Raw genomic sequence first — 15,199 nt, 5'->3', positions numbered from 1 at the left:
TCCGTAGCCGTGCCTCCGGAATTTATCGGGACCTACAGGCCGACTACGAGGCCGATGTTTCAGGTTCGGAAAATCAGTTTTGTTTTTCTTACCTAATTGAAAAAGAACGTCAGACATACCAGGCAGTGCAATTTTGAGCATCATAGACCCATCCTGAGCCATGCAATGGAGTGTAGAAGTTGTGCAAATTTACGTAGATGTATCGGTGACTTTTTTTCTTTTTTTTTAATTTATTTTTTCTTTATTTTTTTTAGCCCCCCAAATTTTCAGTGATGCTGAAATGGTTTGACATGTCTAGATATGGGTAAAAATATAATTATGAATGTTTTCCCCCTTTTTTTATGTGTATAATGTTTATTCCTGTATGGATTTTTTTTTTTTTTTTTTTTTTTTTTTTTTTTCATGGGTGGTCTAATTCATGTGGAAAGAGAGAAAAAGGATGCTATTTTTAGTGTGCTGTATGCGTAAAGGTCAGACCATCTAGACCAAGATTCGATACGACCTAAGATTTGCATCTCGAACGAGGGAATTAATGTGAAAGGAAGGGAAAGTCTTAGATTCATATTCATATATTCACCATGAGAACACCTCATATGTTGCTGAAATGTTTATGCAAAACAAGAATTGTGTAAAATGAACAAATTCAGTACATAGTATATTACCGGTATGTAATGTGTAGATCAGATATTCATTCTTAGATCTTTAGTGGAAAAGTTTCTAGAGAAGGGAAAGAAGTTGTATGCAGCTTTCATGGATTTGGAGAAAGCATATGACAGGGTGGTTAGACAAGGATTATGGAAAGTATTAAGAATAAATGGAGTAGATGGGAAGCTGTTGAATGCTGTGAAGAGCATGTATGATGATGCTAAGGCTGCAGTGCGTGTGGATGGTGAACTAAGTGAATTTTTCTCTTTGAAAGTTGGGTTGAAACAGGGATGTGTCATGTCTCCATGGTTGTTCAATCTGTACATGGATGGGGTAATAAAAGAGGTACAAGGTAAGGTAGTGGATGTTGGAGTGGCCCTGGTGAGAGAGGGTAGTGTTTGGAAACTCCCTGTACTGTTGTTTGCTGATGATACTGTGTTGTTGAGTGAAGATGAAGGAAAGCTGCAAGGCTTGGTGGATGAGTTTGGGAGAGTGTGTAAGAAACGGAATCTAAAGGTGAATGTAGGGAAGAGTAAAGTGATGGTCTTTGAGAGAGGTGAAGTCAGTGAATGTACAGCGAGGTTGGATGGTGAGGAATTGGAAAATGTGAGTACATTTAAGTATTTGGGTAGTGTGATGAGTAAGGATGGAGGTTTGGAGGGTGAAGTGCTTGAAAGGGTACAGCAGGGAAGAAAGGTTGCTGGTTCCTTGAAAGCAGTGATAAGAAGCAGGGAAGTGAGCATGGAATTGAAAAAGTTGCTACATGACTATTGTGATACCAACTCTAACGTATGGAAGTGAAGCTTGGACGTTGTTGGAAGGACACAAGTCAAGAGTGAGAGCAGTGGAAATGAGTTATTTAAGAGGAGCCTGTGGAGTCACATGGAGAGACAGGCTGACGAATGAGGATATAAAGGAGCGTTGTGGTGTGGATGTGGATGTGATAGGAAGCGTTAGGAGGAATACACTGAGGTGGTTTGGCCATGTGGAGAGGATGGAGGGTGAAAGACTGACGAAGAGAGTGTATGTGAGTGAGGTGGAGGGGGGAAGAGGGAGGGGGAGGCCGAGGATGAGATGGAGGGATGGGGTGGAGAGGTATATGAGAGAGGGGGGTGTGAGTTGGGAGCAGGGCAGTGAAATGGCGTCGGACAGGGCGACATGGAGGCGATTTGTTTGTGGGCACCCCGAACGGGATTGAGGCGTCAGGCAATAGATAGATAGACTTAAAAATATCATAATTATGAATGTCTTCCCTCTTTCTTTTTTTTTTCTTTTTTTTTTTTTTATAGATAATGAATGGAGGAAGGAAAACAAAGGAAAAAAAAAAAAAAAGTCCATGTGCCTAAAGCCATCCTCCATTCATAAAATATTTATAACAACTGGATTTAAATTGAAGTGGATTAAATGTTTGTGGGAAACAACTCCCACGAAGTGAATTCCAGAGAGTAGTAGATCTGGGGATAAATGAATGTTGATAAGCAGAGGTTCTGCATTGCGGGGGGAATGTGAGTTCATAGGTACTCCCAGCTGCCCGAGTATTTCGGGAGAAAATGTGAAGGGGAGGCACAATTGAAGCCAGTTCATCAGAGCACTTACGGTAAAAATATCAGTAAAATAATGCTAAAGAAGCAACATCTCTACGTACTGTTAATGGAGGAAGGTCCTGCGTAATGGCAGGATTATTGATTAATCTAATGGCTTTATTTTGAATTGTGTCCAACTGCCTCAGTGCAACCGCTCCACATCCACTCCAGAGTGGTGAACAGTATTCGATCTGAGAACGCATATGACTTTTGTATATTGTTGCCATCTGCTCATTAGTGAAGAACTCATGAACTCTGTACATAAGTCTCAATTTTTTTGGAGCATTTTTAGCAAGGGATTTAACATAAGCTGTCCAGTTTAGGTTGGGGTTTAGAGTAACACCTAGGATATCAATTGTAGTGGATATGGGAATATTGACATCATTTAAAATTATGAGAAATAGGAGCGTGGAAGAAGTTGAGAGGCGGAAGAGAGAGTTATATGTAGAAAGAAAGAAAGAGAGGTGAAAAGATTAGTAAGAGAGAGTATGAAGAGAGCGGATGAGGAATTTGGAAGGAACTTGAGTGTAAAGTGGAGGGACTGTAAGAAAATGTTCTGGAAAGAGGTGAAAGAGTAAGACAGGGTGGAAGTGAAGTTAGCAGGGGAGTGAAAGATGAAAATGGTACATTACTAGTGGAGAAGGGAGAAAAAGTGAGCAGATGGAGAGAACACTTTAAGGAATTGTTGAACATTGAGGATGGAAGTAATGCGAGTATAAGTGGCTGGGAGAAGGAGGGAGGTGAGAAGACAGGAAGAAATTAGTAGGATAGAAGTTGTTTAAGCAATGAGGAAAGTTAATTGGGGAAAGCCCCAGGAATTGATGGAGTGTGTGGTGAAATGCTGAAGTGTGGGGGAGAGATAGTAGTAGAATGGATGTGTAAAATGTGCAGATTGGCCTGGGAGGAAGGTAGAGTCCCGGAGGATTGGAAGTCAGGTATAATTATTCCCTTGTACAAAGGAAAAGGGGAAAAAGAAGTGTGTGGTAATCATAGGGGCATCTGTCTTCTTAGTATAATAGGAAAAGTGTATGGTAGGATACTTATTGACAGAGTTAGAGAAGGAACAGAGGAATTAGTTGGAGAAGAACAGGGAGGCTTTAGGAAGGGAAGAGGTTGTGTAGATCAGATATTCATTCTTAGATCTTTAGTGAAAAAGTTTCTAGAGAAGGGAAAGAAGTTGTATGCGGCTTTCATGGATTTGGAGAAAGCATATGACAGGGTGGATAGACAGGGATTGTGGAAAGTATTAAGAACATATGGAGTAGATGGGAAGTTGTTGAATGCTGTGAAGAGTATGTATGATGGTGCGAAGGCTGCAGTGCGTGTGGATGGTGAACTGAGTGAATTTTTCTCTTTGAAGGTTGGGTTGTAACAGGGATGTGTCATGTCTCCATGGTTGTTCAAACTGTACATGGATGGGGTAATAAAAGAGGTACAAGGTAGGGTAGTGGATGTTGGAGTGGCCCTGGTGAGAGAGGGTAGTGTTTGGAAACTCCCTGTTCTGTTGTTTGCAGATGATACTGTGTTGTTGAGTGAAGATGAAGGAGAGCTGCAAGGCTTGGTGGATGAGTTTGGAAGACTGTGTAAGAAACAGAATCTAAAGGTGAATGTAGGGAAGAGTAAAGTGATGGTCTTTGGGAGAGGTGAAGTCAGTGAATGTACAGCGAGGTTGGATGGTGAGGAATTGGAAAATGTGAGTACGTTTAAGTACTTGGGTAGTGTGATGAGTAAGGATGGAGGTTTGGAGGGTGAAGTGCTTGAAAGGGTACAGCAGGGAAGAAAGGTTGCTGGTTCCTTGAAAGCAGTGATAAGAAGCAGGGAAGTGAGCAAGTTACTACATGACAGTTATGTGTTACCAACACTGTATGGAAGTGGAGCTTGGACGTTGCTGGAAGGACACAAATCAAGAGTGAGAGCAGTGGAAATGAGTTATTTAAGAGGAGCCTGTGGAGTCACACGGAGAGACAGGCTGACAAATAAGGATATAAAGGAGCGTTGTGGTGTGGATGTGGATGTGATAGGAAGCGTTAGGAGGAATACACTGAGGTGATTTTGCCATGTGGAGAGGATGGAGGGTGAAAGACTGACGAAGAGAGTGTATGTGAGTGAGGTGGAGGGGGAAAGAGGGATGGGGAGGCCGAGGATGAGATGGAGGGATGGGGTGGAGAGGTGTATGAGAGAGGGGGGTGTGAGTTGGGAGCAGGGCAGTGAAATTGCGGGGGATAGGGCGACATGGAGGCGATTTGTTTGTGGCCACCCCAAATGGGATTGAGGCGTCTGGCAATAGATAGGTAGATAGATTAAAATTATGTGAGAGTCTGAGGGATTCTTTCTGTTGGAGAAATTGATGTATTTAGTTTTCTGAGCATTAAATGAGACCAGATTTGATTGTCCCCATTGATTAATTTTAGAAAGGTCCTGGTTCAGAGAAATTGCTGTGTTTATTTGGGAATTTATAATATCAAACTGTGTAAAGGAGGTACTAAATGTGAAAGAATTATGAAGGATCAAGTCATCAGCATAAGAGTGTATTGGGCTGTGGGTCATTTATATGAATGAGAAAGAGGGTTGGCGCCAAAACTGATTCCTGAGGTAGGCCAGCATTTATGGATTGAAACTGAGAATAAATTCCATCTACCATGACCTGTATTTTTCTTTTATGGAGGTAAAAAGAAATTAGTGGAACTAGTGATATAAGGCCATATATTGTGACATCGAAGACAATAAGGCCCGGTGCCATACTCTGTCAAATGCTTTTGATATGTCAAGTGCTATTTAGTTAAAGGCCTCAGGAGATATATACCATCCATCCATCCATCATCCAATCCTACGTTGCCCCATGAGGAGTGTAGGAGCCCGGGGCTAGGCAGTTGGTCCTGACATTTAACATGAGAGTGACCAGCCTCACTCATCTCTGAGTGGCATTACATAAGCAATAAACCCCAACCACTCCTTGGATATAAACCTTCATGGGCTTAATCTGATTGGACCACAGTAATTACCCATTAAACCACCAGGCGCCAAAATTTGGTTATATGGTTACCACCCAATGTAGTAAATGGTTTCCTGATGTATGGGAAACCATTTGGCTTGTCACTCAGTGTAGAGTCACCCACAGACAGAAGGAAGAGGAAAGAATGAAGGAAAGAAAGACAGAAGTGGGAGTGTAAAGTTGCCCATAGGCAGAAGATGAGGAAAGACTGAAGGAAAGAAAGACAGAAGAAGATGGAAGGAAAGAAGGATGGAGGATAGGAAAGGGCAGACTCCCGAGAGCAGCACTACATTGAGTGAGTGGATGATGAGCGCCCCCACCTACCACCAAGGAGTGGGTTTAGTTACTGATCTGATAAATTCAGTTATATATGAGTGTGTTTTCCCAGATGACTGGCTGAAGAGTGTGATTGTGAATGTGTATAAGGGGAAGGATGATACCCAGGAATAAAGAAATTATAGAGGTATAAAACGTTTGGACCAGATCATGAAGGTAATGGAAAGACTCCTAGAAGGAATCAGACGGAAAGAGTGAATGTTGATGAGATGCAGTTTGGAATTATGGCAGGCAAAGGGACCACTGATGCCTTATTCATTGTCTGACAGCTTCAGGAAAAACATATATAGGAAATAAAAGGGAGCTGTGCTTTGTTTTTGTTGATCTGGAGAAGGCCTTCGACAGAGTCCATAGGGAGGTGATGAAGGAGGCAGTGAGATACCTTGGGATCGAGTAGTGACTGGTAGGGTGGTTATGGCTGTTTATGTGGGTGCTCACACCCAGGGGAGAGTGAATGGAGAGCTGAGTGATGAGTTTTTCTTGAATGTATAAGTACATCAGGGGTCAGTCTTGAGCCCCTTATTGTTTGTCATAGTGCTTGAAGCTGTCTCACTTGACTTCAGAAATGGATTCCCATGGGAATTGTTGTATGCTGATGACTTTATGTTGAATGCAGTAGGTGGAGGAAAGATTTAGGAAGTGGAGAGGTGGAACGGGGCTCGGGTTTGAGAGCAAACCTGGATAAAACAAAAGTTATGATATGTAGGGTTGGTGGTAATACTGGCAAAGCAAATGTAATGTGGTCATGTGCAGTTTGCCACAAGGGTGTGGGAAGCAGCTCCATCTTGTGCAGTGTTTGTGATAAGTGGGGGCCTAAGAGATGTAGTGGGATCAGAGGCTGACTGCAAGATAATACTGATTTTGTGTGTGTGTTGAGTTTGGGAGAGCATGTGGATTTTGTCAGGTGTGAAAGAACTGACCTTGGAGAGTACTGTGTATGTGGAGGAGATTTGTTATTTTATGGAGATGAGGGGCTAGGGTAAGGAGTGGTTGGAAGAAGTTCAGGGAGCTGTTACCTTTCCTAACATTGAGAGAGCTCTCCTCTCCATGCTAAGGGATCTTTGTATGCGGCAAGTGTTAGGAGTGTATTGCTGTATGGTAGTGAGACCAGGGCAGCAAAGGAAGAGGCTGTTCATAGATTCAAATGTATAGAAATGACAGTGATTACATGGATGCACGGTGGCCCTTGAATGTGAGGCTGGGGGGGGGGGGGCTAGAATTACAAATAAAAAGTTAAGAGGAAGGATGAGATTGGAATGTATTGGTGTTGAGATGTTTGAGATCATTTGGGCATTCTGAGAGGATGGTGGGTGGCAGCTGGGTGCTGATGGTGAGAAGCATGAACGTCAGTGGTAGGGTTGCAAGAGGCAGACCAAAAAAGAGCTGGGACAAGGTAATTGAGCGTGACCTCAGGGTTAAGATAGTGAACAGAGAGGCTGCCAGAGATCAAGCAGCATGGAGAGCTGCCATTGGGTGACCAAGACTGATACATGCAAGTATGTTGGAGCTTTTATTAATAATGCAATAATGGCAGACAAATTAGTAAAAGAGTCCCTTGACAGTCAGTACTGGATTAACATAGGTAAGTAGGAGGTGAAAAATGTAAGTTTGAAGAGGAAAAAGGGAGGAATGTATGTAAATTGTGAGAATGTGATTTGAGGAAGTTAAGGAAGGAAAAGAATTGGAGAGGAGTGGAGTGGATGGACAGAGTAATGAGATGCACATCAAATGGGTTACACCACTTTTTTCACTTGGTCCAGTAGTTTACAAAATGGCCTAGTTCCAAAGGCTTTTGAGAGGAGCTTTAAAAAAATATATATACTGTATGTGTATGATAGTGACCATAATTTAATCAACTACAAGAGACGTGGTGATAAGTGGGTTAAGGTACTCCGAAGATGTGGCCTATAAGTGCCTTGTAATGGGGTGGTTGGGGTTTACTGTTTATTATTACTGTTCAGGGATGAGTGACTGGTTCACCCTTAAATGTGTGGACTTAACTCAGTTCCTGGAAACCTATACTCTCCATAGAATAACATATGATTTGGAAGCTGAGAATTTTGAAAACTTGAATGATAAGTGAATGGATCTGCATTTCACTGGGCAAACCATTAATACAGTAAAAGTCCTGTAATCCAAATGGCAGGGGACCGAGGGTCTTTCGGACTACCGGGAGGGACCTTTGAAAACATTAGAAGTATGTACACTCATGGTCACTAATTTCTGCCCAGGAGCGCCCTCTTCCTACCCGTGTATATCCAGGGAAGAGGGGAGGAGGGAACGAAACGAGCTCCACCCACCTCTGCCCCAGCTCCCAACCCTTCCCCAAACTCCTGCCTAACCCCCCCACCTGTCTTTCGTAAGTGGCAGTTACATCTCAAGCTGATTTCATGCTTAACACTCTCGGTCCCACTACTAATACAAACATAAAATACTAGGATATATTAAAAGTATGTAATATAACTCAACACGCTGCAGCAAGAAATTAATGAATTGTGACGTTGGCAGTATAACAAAAACGTTAACAATGGCCACCTCAGGCCTTGTGAGTTGGGTGCATGGCTTAGCAAACACACACACACACACACACACACACACACACACACATAGCAATCTCTTGATCACCCAGATAATCCATTACCCAGACACTGTGATCTGGCTGTTCGAACTATTATTTGTACATTTTTTCATAATATATGGACAAAATGCATGCGTCCTGGCTGAAATTATGGCCGCACGAACATTTTTGTGCCTCGCCAGGTGGGAATAGCCTGGTGGTGCCGCCCTGTCTGGCTTGGTAGTTCAACCAGCATCTGCTAGAGACCCCCCTCGGTCGTTCCTAGTTCCTGCCCGGCGCCAGTGTAGTAGACATCACCTCTCAGACAGTTGTAGCGGTGGACATGGTGGTTTTTGTGGTTGTACCCTACTTGCTTCAGACCTTGCTATTCCTTACATGCCTCGTGCTAGGGTGTGGGATGATGGCCTCTTCTCCTGGGAAAAGGAAGAGGGTAGTGCTGACTCCTCAGAAGCAGGAGATCCTCGGTAAGAATGATGCAGCATGGTCGAATCGTGAATGTTGATATTGATTTTATTGTAGCCTACTATACTGTAACCAAGATTTTATTCTGTTTTACCAGGATTTTATTCTATCTATCTATCTATCTATTGCCAGACGCCTCAATCCCGTTTGGGGTGGCCACAAACAAATCGCCTCCAAGTCGCCCTGTCCCCCGCCATTTCACTGCCCTGCTCCCAACTCACACCCCCCTCTCTCATATACCTCTCCACCCCATCCCTCCATCTCATCCTCGGCCTCCCCCTCCCTCTTCCCCCCTCCACCTCACTCACATACACTCTCTTCGTCAGTCTTTCACCCTCCATCCATTTTACTATTATGTTTTGTGTGCACACTGCATTTTTTTTGTGTAGCCGGTTTAATCATGTTTTCGTGTCACTGTAGGGTATGGCCCTGCCATATATATATATACACACACACATATATATATATATATATATATTATACACACACACATATATATATATATATATATATATACACACACACACACACACATTATATATATATATATATATATATATATATATATGTACATATATATGTACACCACTTCCCGTCCGATCAGCGAAGTTAAGCAACGTTGGGTCTGGTTAGTACTTGGATGGGTGACCGCCTGGGAACACCAGATGCTGTTGGCATAACGTTCTCCCTACATGTCAAGTGGGGTTGGTGGAGGATTAGTGCCCCTCCCTGTAAAACAATTAACTCTAAGCCCTTGGCCACCCTGTTTGGGATACATGGCGTCTGGCAATGAATGAATGAATGAATATATATATGTATACAGTATATATATATATATATATATATATATATATATATATATACAGTAACCCCTCCAATATCCGGATCAATAGAGCCATCGGTAGGTTCGGATATTGGTTTCGTCCGGATATTGGGCCCCAGCTTATGGACTTGTACTTACGGACCCTAACTCAGAGAAACACCAATACAACTCCCTCCGGACATGCATAGCACCTATTTAACACCCAAATCACACCAATAAGGCACATAAATGACTGAAATAAATGCAATAGAAACATAAAATGTGGGTTTAGAAGTATGTTCATACATTAATAAACATTCTGGTACTTATGGACTCTAACCGAACCTAACCTAACCGAACTCTGAAAAACACATTCCTACTGCACATGCATGAGGTAAGTTTAGTATGGAAAGAAGTACAGTATGACAGTTTCTGGTAAGTATAGTATGGGAAAAAATACAATATGAAACATTCTGGTAAATATAGTATGGAAAATAGTACAACATGAAACATTCTGGCTACTTACAGCAAGTCCCTGGCCACCTCGATGAATAACCGCCTCCTCTCGGACTCTGACAGTAAGAACGATTTCCTGAAGCACTTGCACTACACTCTTCCTGAAGTCTTGCACTGAACTTAGTCACTAACACACAGAAGTCCGTTCTTTTCACAGTGTTCACTTTAGTCCAAATAATGTTCCATTAAATTTAAGTGTTGCACATTAACTTTTCCCAAGTTTTTTTAAATTTTCCAAAGCCAAAACAAAGAAGGTTAGTTACGTTAAATTTCTTTTCTACTTAGTCTTTTCTCCCAACTTGAAAACCTTAACACAACACACCGTTTTTTTCACTGCACAACACTCAAAATTCCCGTGTGGTCTGGTGGAGAAGTTCTTGCTGTTTATTCACTGTCAGAGCCCGAGAGTATCACTGGCAGGCGTCCAAGGGGTGCATCGGTGGGTCGTGGTGATGGCATACCGACTACAGAAGACTCTGAAGACAGCCGCAAACTCACGTCGAGCGGTGACTCCACTGTAGCTGATGTGCTGGGCTGTGGCTCAGAGCATGAGGGCCTGTCTTGGGGAGGCAACGGAGTGGAACCAGGGCTTGGCACAGCGGGGGTCACAGGCCTGACAAAACTGTCAATCGTTGACTGACGCAAGGACCGACGATTCTGGCGATTGATGATGCGCTGCCGGAAAGCACGCACTTCCTCCACGAGTCCCAAGGGCCCCATCTCCCTGTCGCAGTCCGGGTGTTCCAGGTAGTCTAGGACGAACTCTAGATGTTCCCGGAGTGCGCTCAGCTTGGGGATGGCTGGAGTAGTGTCCTGCTGAGCGGAGTCTGCATCATCATCGCCTTCGTCGTCGGAATCTTCAAGTTCGGGACTGACACCAGCAACCGAAGACGCGATCTCGATATCAGACAATGTCTGATACCCAGGATCGCCCTCGTCGTCGTCCAACCACTCACGAACATCGTCCACATCAACATTGTCGCCGTGCGTACGTAGCCGTGCATGGAAGTCATCCACGTCAAACCCTAGGAAATCGTACTCCACATCTGTTCCGAGAAGCAGACGAGACCAACCATTTTCAAGAGTTTTCACAGGGACTTCCTTCCATGCACTAACCCAGTTGTACAGCGCAGACTTGATGTTGTAGCGGCGAAGGTTTTCCAAAGTCCGCTTGCCTCGAGTGTCACGTCCTTCCCTGCGCTCGTCCTCGTCCTCGAGAACAACCATCACCTCGTCCAGGAACTTCCGACGGTACAGGCGCTTTGTTGCCACGATCACTTCTTGGTCCATTGGTTGAATGAGAGCAGTCGTATTAGGTGGCAGAAACATGCACCTAATACGGCCATTTTCAGCAACCAAGTCCTTGTCGCATGGGTGGGCAGGTGCATTGTCGAGGAGAAGGAGAGCCTTTACCTGGTCGCGAGGAATTCCCAGTGTCTTCGTCTGGTAATGTATGACCTCCTTGACGAAGTGATGGTGAAACCAGTCTTTGAAAATCACAGCTGTGAACCATGCTTTCAAAGAATGGTACCATACGACAGGAAGGACATCCATCACCCCACGAAGGCACCGAGGCTGCTTTGCACGGCCAACAATAACGGGCTTAAGCCGGTGCATGCCGTTAGCATTGGCACAACACAAAGCAGATATCCGTTCCTTAGAAAGCTTGCGGCCAGGTACACGCTTCTCCGTCTCATCGGCCAGAGTGTTCGTTGGCACCGAGCGATAGAATAGGCCAGTTTCGTCAGCGTTATAGACTTGACCGAGAGTGAGGCCCTCCCTGTCGATCAAGCCTTTCACCTTGTGCCGAAACTCGTCCACTCCATCCTCGTTAGCGTCCAATGCTTCGCCATGTGCTTTACGGTTAGTAAGGCCATGTCGTAACTTGAACGCGAAGAGCCAACCCTCGGATGCCTTGAAGTCAAGGGCGTCGTGAAGCCTTGCAAACTTCTCAGCAGCAGCAGCCTTCAGCTCCGTTCCACGTACCATCACACCAGCTGCACGTTGCTGTCGATACCAAATCAACGTGGAGCGGTCGATCTCTGCATACTTGGGGGTAAACATAACCTTCCTCTCCACGTTGCGTTTGCTTCTCGACGAGAAGTCAGCCGTGTACTGCATGAGCTTGTCTCGGGAACGCTTGATATCAAACAAAGTCGACCGGGCCAGGTTGAACTCGCGGAGAATGCGTGAGGAAGACCAACCCGCATCAACCTTCTCCAGTATCTCCCGTTTCTTCTCCAGAGTCAACACCACTCTCTTCCTTTTCTCAGGAGGCGGGGCCATCATCACACACACTAAGAGTAGGGCAGAGAGCAGCAGGAGGCCTTGCAGCAAGTACGGCACCACCACAAAAGCGAGCACGTTGGCAGCCATGGCGAACAGCGTAAGTCTTGTCGCGGTGAGAGACAGGCGGGAAGTGGGGAGGATGCAGCGGCGCTGTATCGGACGTCGAAGGAATGACGAACCAAAACAATGCTCTCACGCGGCGCGCGCGGCAAGTTCAAATTACGGACGGCAAAAAATCGATTTTTTTTCCAATTTTTTTGGATTTTCAGACCATTTTGGGAATGTTTGATCCCAGGACGATAAGGTCCGGGTAGTGGGGATGTTCGGTTATTGGGCGTCCGGATATTAGAGTGATTACTGTATATATACATATATATATATATATATATATATATATATATATATATATATATATATATATATATATATATATATATATATATATATATATATATATATATATATATATATATATATATATATATATATATATATATATATATATATATATATATATACAGTACATATATATATTATATATATATATATATATATATATATATACGATATATATATCGTATATATATTTATACTGTATGTACAGTGGGTACCCGAGTTCAGCATAAAGCAAGTCTAGCAATTCACAAGTTTAGCAGAGACTGCTTAAATATCCCCCGGTCATCATTAGTGGACACTGCTCTCGTGTTCGGCGGTATTTTGCTTGCTACAACCCTCGGAAGGCAATCATGGCGATTCTGATCACTGAGTGGGAACAGGTAAAGTTTCCAAATGTTCCCAGTTTTACATATTTTGCAGTAAATTACATAACAGATATGGTATGCACTTTTAAAAAATCACTTTCAATAGTGATATTTTCGATGAACTTGATTCAGGGTTAGGGCCAAGTGCAGTTGGAAGATTGTTTAAGATCAGTGAATCCACAGTCAGAAGCATTAGATTGAAGTGTGATGCAATAAGATCATACATCAGAGATGCACATGGCAGCTCAGTGATCATAGTGACACATGTTGTACACCAAAGCTACAAGCTGCTCTGAGGGAGAATACTGATAAACACTCAGCAAGGTGGGGGAAAAGTCGGATGAGCCAGGTAAGTCTGAATGGTTATCACTAATTTTGTCCATAAAAAAGTATTTTTTTTTTTATTACTTAGGAGTTTTAATGTGTACAAACTTTGCTTAAATTCTGCTGTTATGAAATAGATTACTTATAGTGGCATTTGTGAGAAGTTAAGAGGCAAATGGGATATTGCCACGAGTTAGAAGGAACCGATGGGGTGAAACAAGATGGTGGCCATGACACTTTTAATGTATGAAAATACCTGTACAGTAATTCCTCTACTCTCCGGATGCCCAATAGATAACTGGACACCCCACTACCCAAACATTTTGGGCGTGGGACTTCGTAACCGCAAAATTGCCCCCAAACCGTAAAAAAAAAAAAAAAAAAAAAAAAAATTCCAATCCCCCCCCCCCTGTAATTTGAACTTGGCGCATGGTGCAGACCAGCTGTGTTTTGCAGTGTAGTTCCACTGACATACGGCAGGGCGATGCTGCTTTCTCCCCATTTCCCACCCATCCTTCATTGTGAGTGCTCGCTCGTCACCATGGCCGGCCATGTGCTCGCTTTTGTGGTGGTGCCCTACCTGCTGCAGGCTCTGCTGTTCCTCTCCTGCCCCTTTTTTCTGTGTGTGATGATGGCCCCGCCACCTGAGAAGAGGAAATGAGTGGTTCAGATTGGAGAAGAAGAGGGAGAAATTGGACAAGATGGACACAGGATGGTCGACGTCATGCATCCTCCGTGAATTCAACCTGGCCCGCTCTACGTTGTTTGATATCAAGAGATCCCAGGACAAGCTTACCCACTACACGGCTGACTTCGCATCGAAGACCAAACGCAACATGGAGAGGAAGGTTATGTTCACTCCCGGTTTGCAGAAATCACCACTCCATGATGATTTGGTATCGTCAGCAACATGCTGCTGGTGTGCTGGTGCATGGTACGGAGCTGAAGGCTGCTGCTGAGAAGTTTGCAAGGCTCCACGATGCCCCAGACTTCAAAGCGTCCGAGGGTTGGCTCTTCACTTTCAAGTTACAGCATGGACTTACCAACCATAAGGCCCATGGCGAAGCTCTGGATGCCAACGAGGATGGAGTAGAGGAGTTTTGGCAGAAGGTGAAGGGCTTGATTGACAGGGAGGGCCTCACTCTTGGTCAAGTGTACAATGCTGATGAAACTGGTCTGTTCTATCGCTCATTGTCAATGAACACTCTAGCTGAGGAGATGGAGAAGCTCGTATCTGGCTGCAAGCTTTACAAGCAGCGGATATCTGCTTTGTGTTGTGCCAATGCTAACGGCATGCGCCGGCTGAAGCCCATTATTGTTGGCCGTGCAAAGCAGCCTCGGTGTCTTCGTGGGATGATGGATGTCGTCCCTGTTGTTTGGTACCATTCTGTGAAGGCTTGGCTCACAGCCAAGATCTTCAAAGACTGGTTTCACCGCCACTTTGTCATGGAGGTAATCCATTACCAGACGAACACACTGGGAATCCCGTGCAACCAGGTAAAGGCCCTCCTTCTTCTGGACAATGCACCTGCGCATCTGTCCGACAAGGAACTGATGGCTGAGAATGGCCACAGTAAGTGCATGTTTCTGCCACCTAATACAGCTGCTCTCATCCAACCAATGGACCAAGGAGTAATCATGGCAACAAAGAGGCTGTACCGTTGGAAGTTCCTGGACGAGGTGATGATTGTTCTAAAGGACGAGGACAAGTGCAGGAAGGGATGGGACACGCGAGGCCAGCGGACTTTGGAAAACTTCATCACTACACCATCTACAACTGCCATCTACAACTGGCCCAGTGCATGGAGGGAAGTCTCTGTCAAGACTCTGGAAAATGATTGGTCTCGTCTGCTTATCGGGGCCAATGTGATGCACAATTTTCTAGGTTTTGACGTGGATGACTTCCATGCC

At 44.2% G+C, this 15,199-nt stretch overlaps 1 protein-coding gene across 1 annotated transcript in view; it reads left to right on the top strand.

Annotated features, from left to right (window-relative positions):
- Nucleotides 1-15,199, top strand: part of LOC145411032 (uncharacterized) — a 131,137-nt gene that overhangs the window by 85,021 nt on the left and 30,917 nt on the right. The gene's annotated exons all lie outside the window — the stretch shown is intronic.

The sequence above is a fragment of the Coenobita brevimanus genome, chromosome 87, assembly GCF_032717465.1.
Source record: "Coenobita brevimanus isolate Jiangsu-jjx chromosome 87, ASM3271746v2, whole genome shotgun sequence".
NCBI classification, from domain to species: domain Eukaryota; kingdom Metazoa; phylum Arthropoda; class Malacostraca; order Decapoda; family Coenobitidae; genus Coenobita; species Coenobita brevimanus.
The sequence above is the reverse complement of the archived record's forward strand: the minus strand, read 5'-3'. Positions and strand labels throughout refer to the sequence as shown.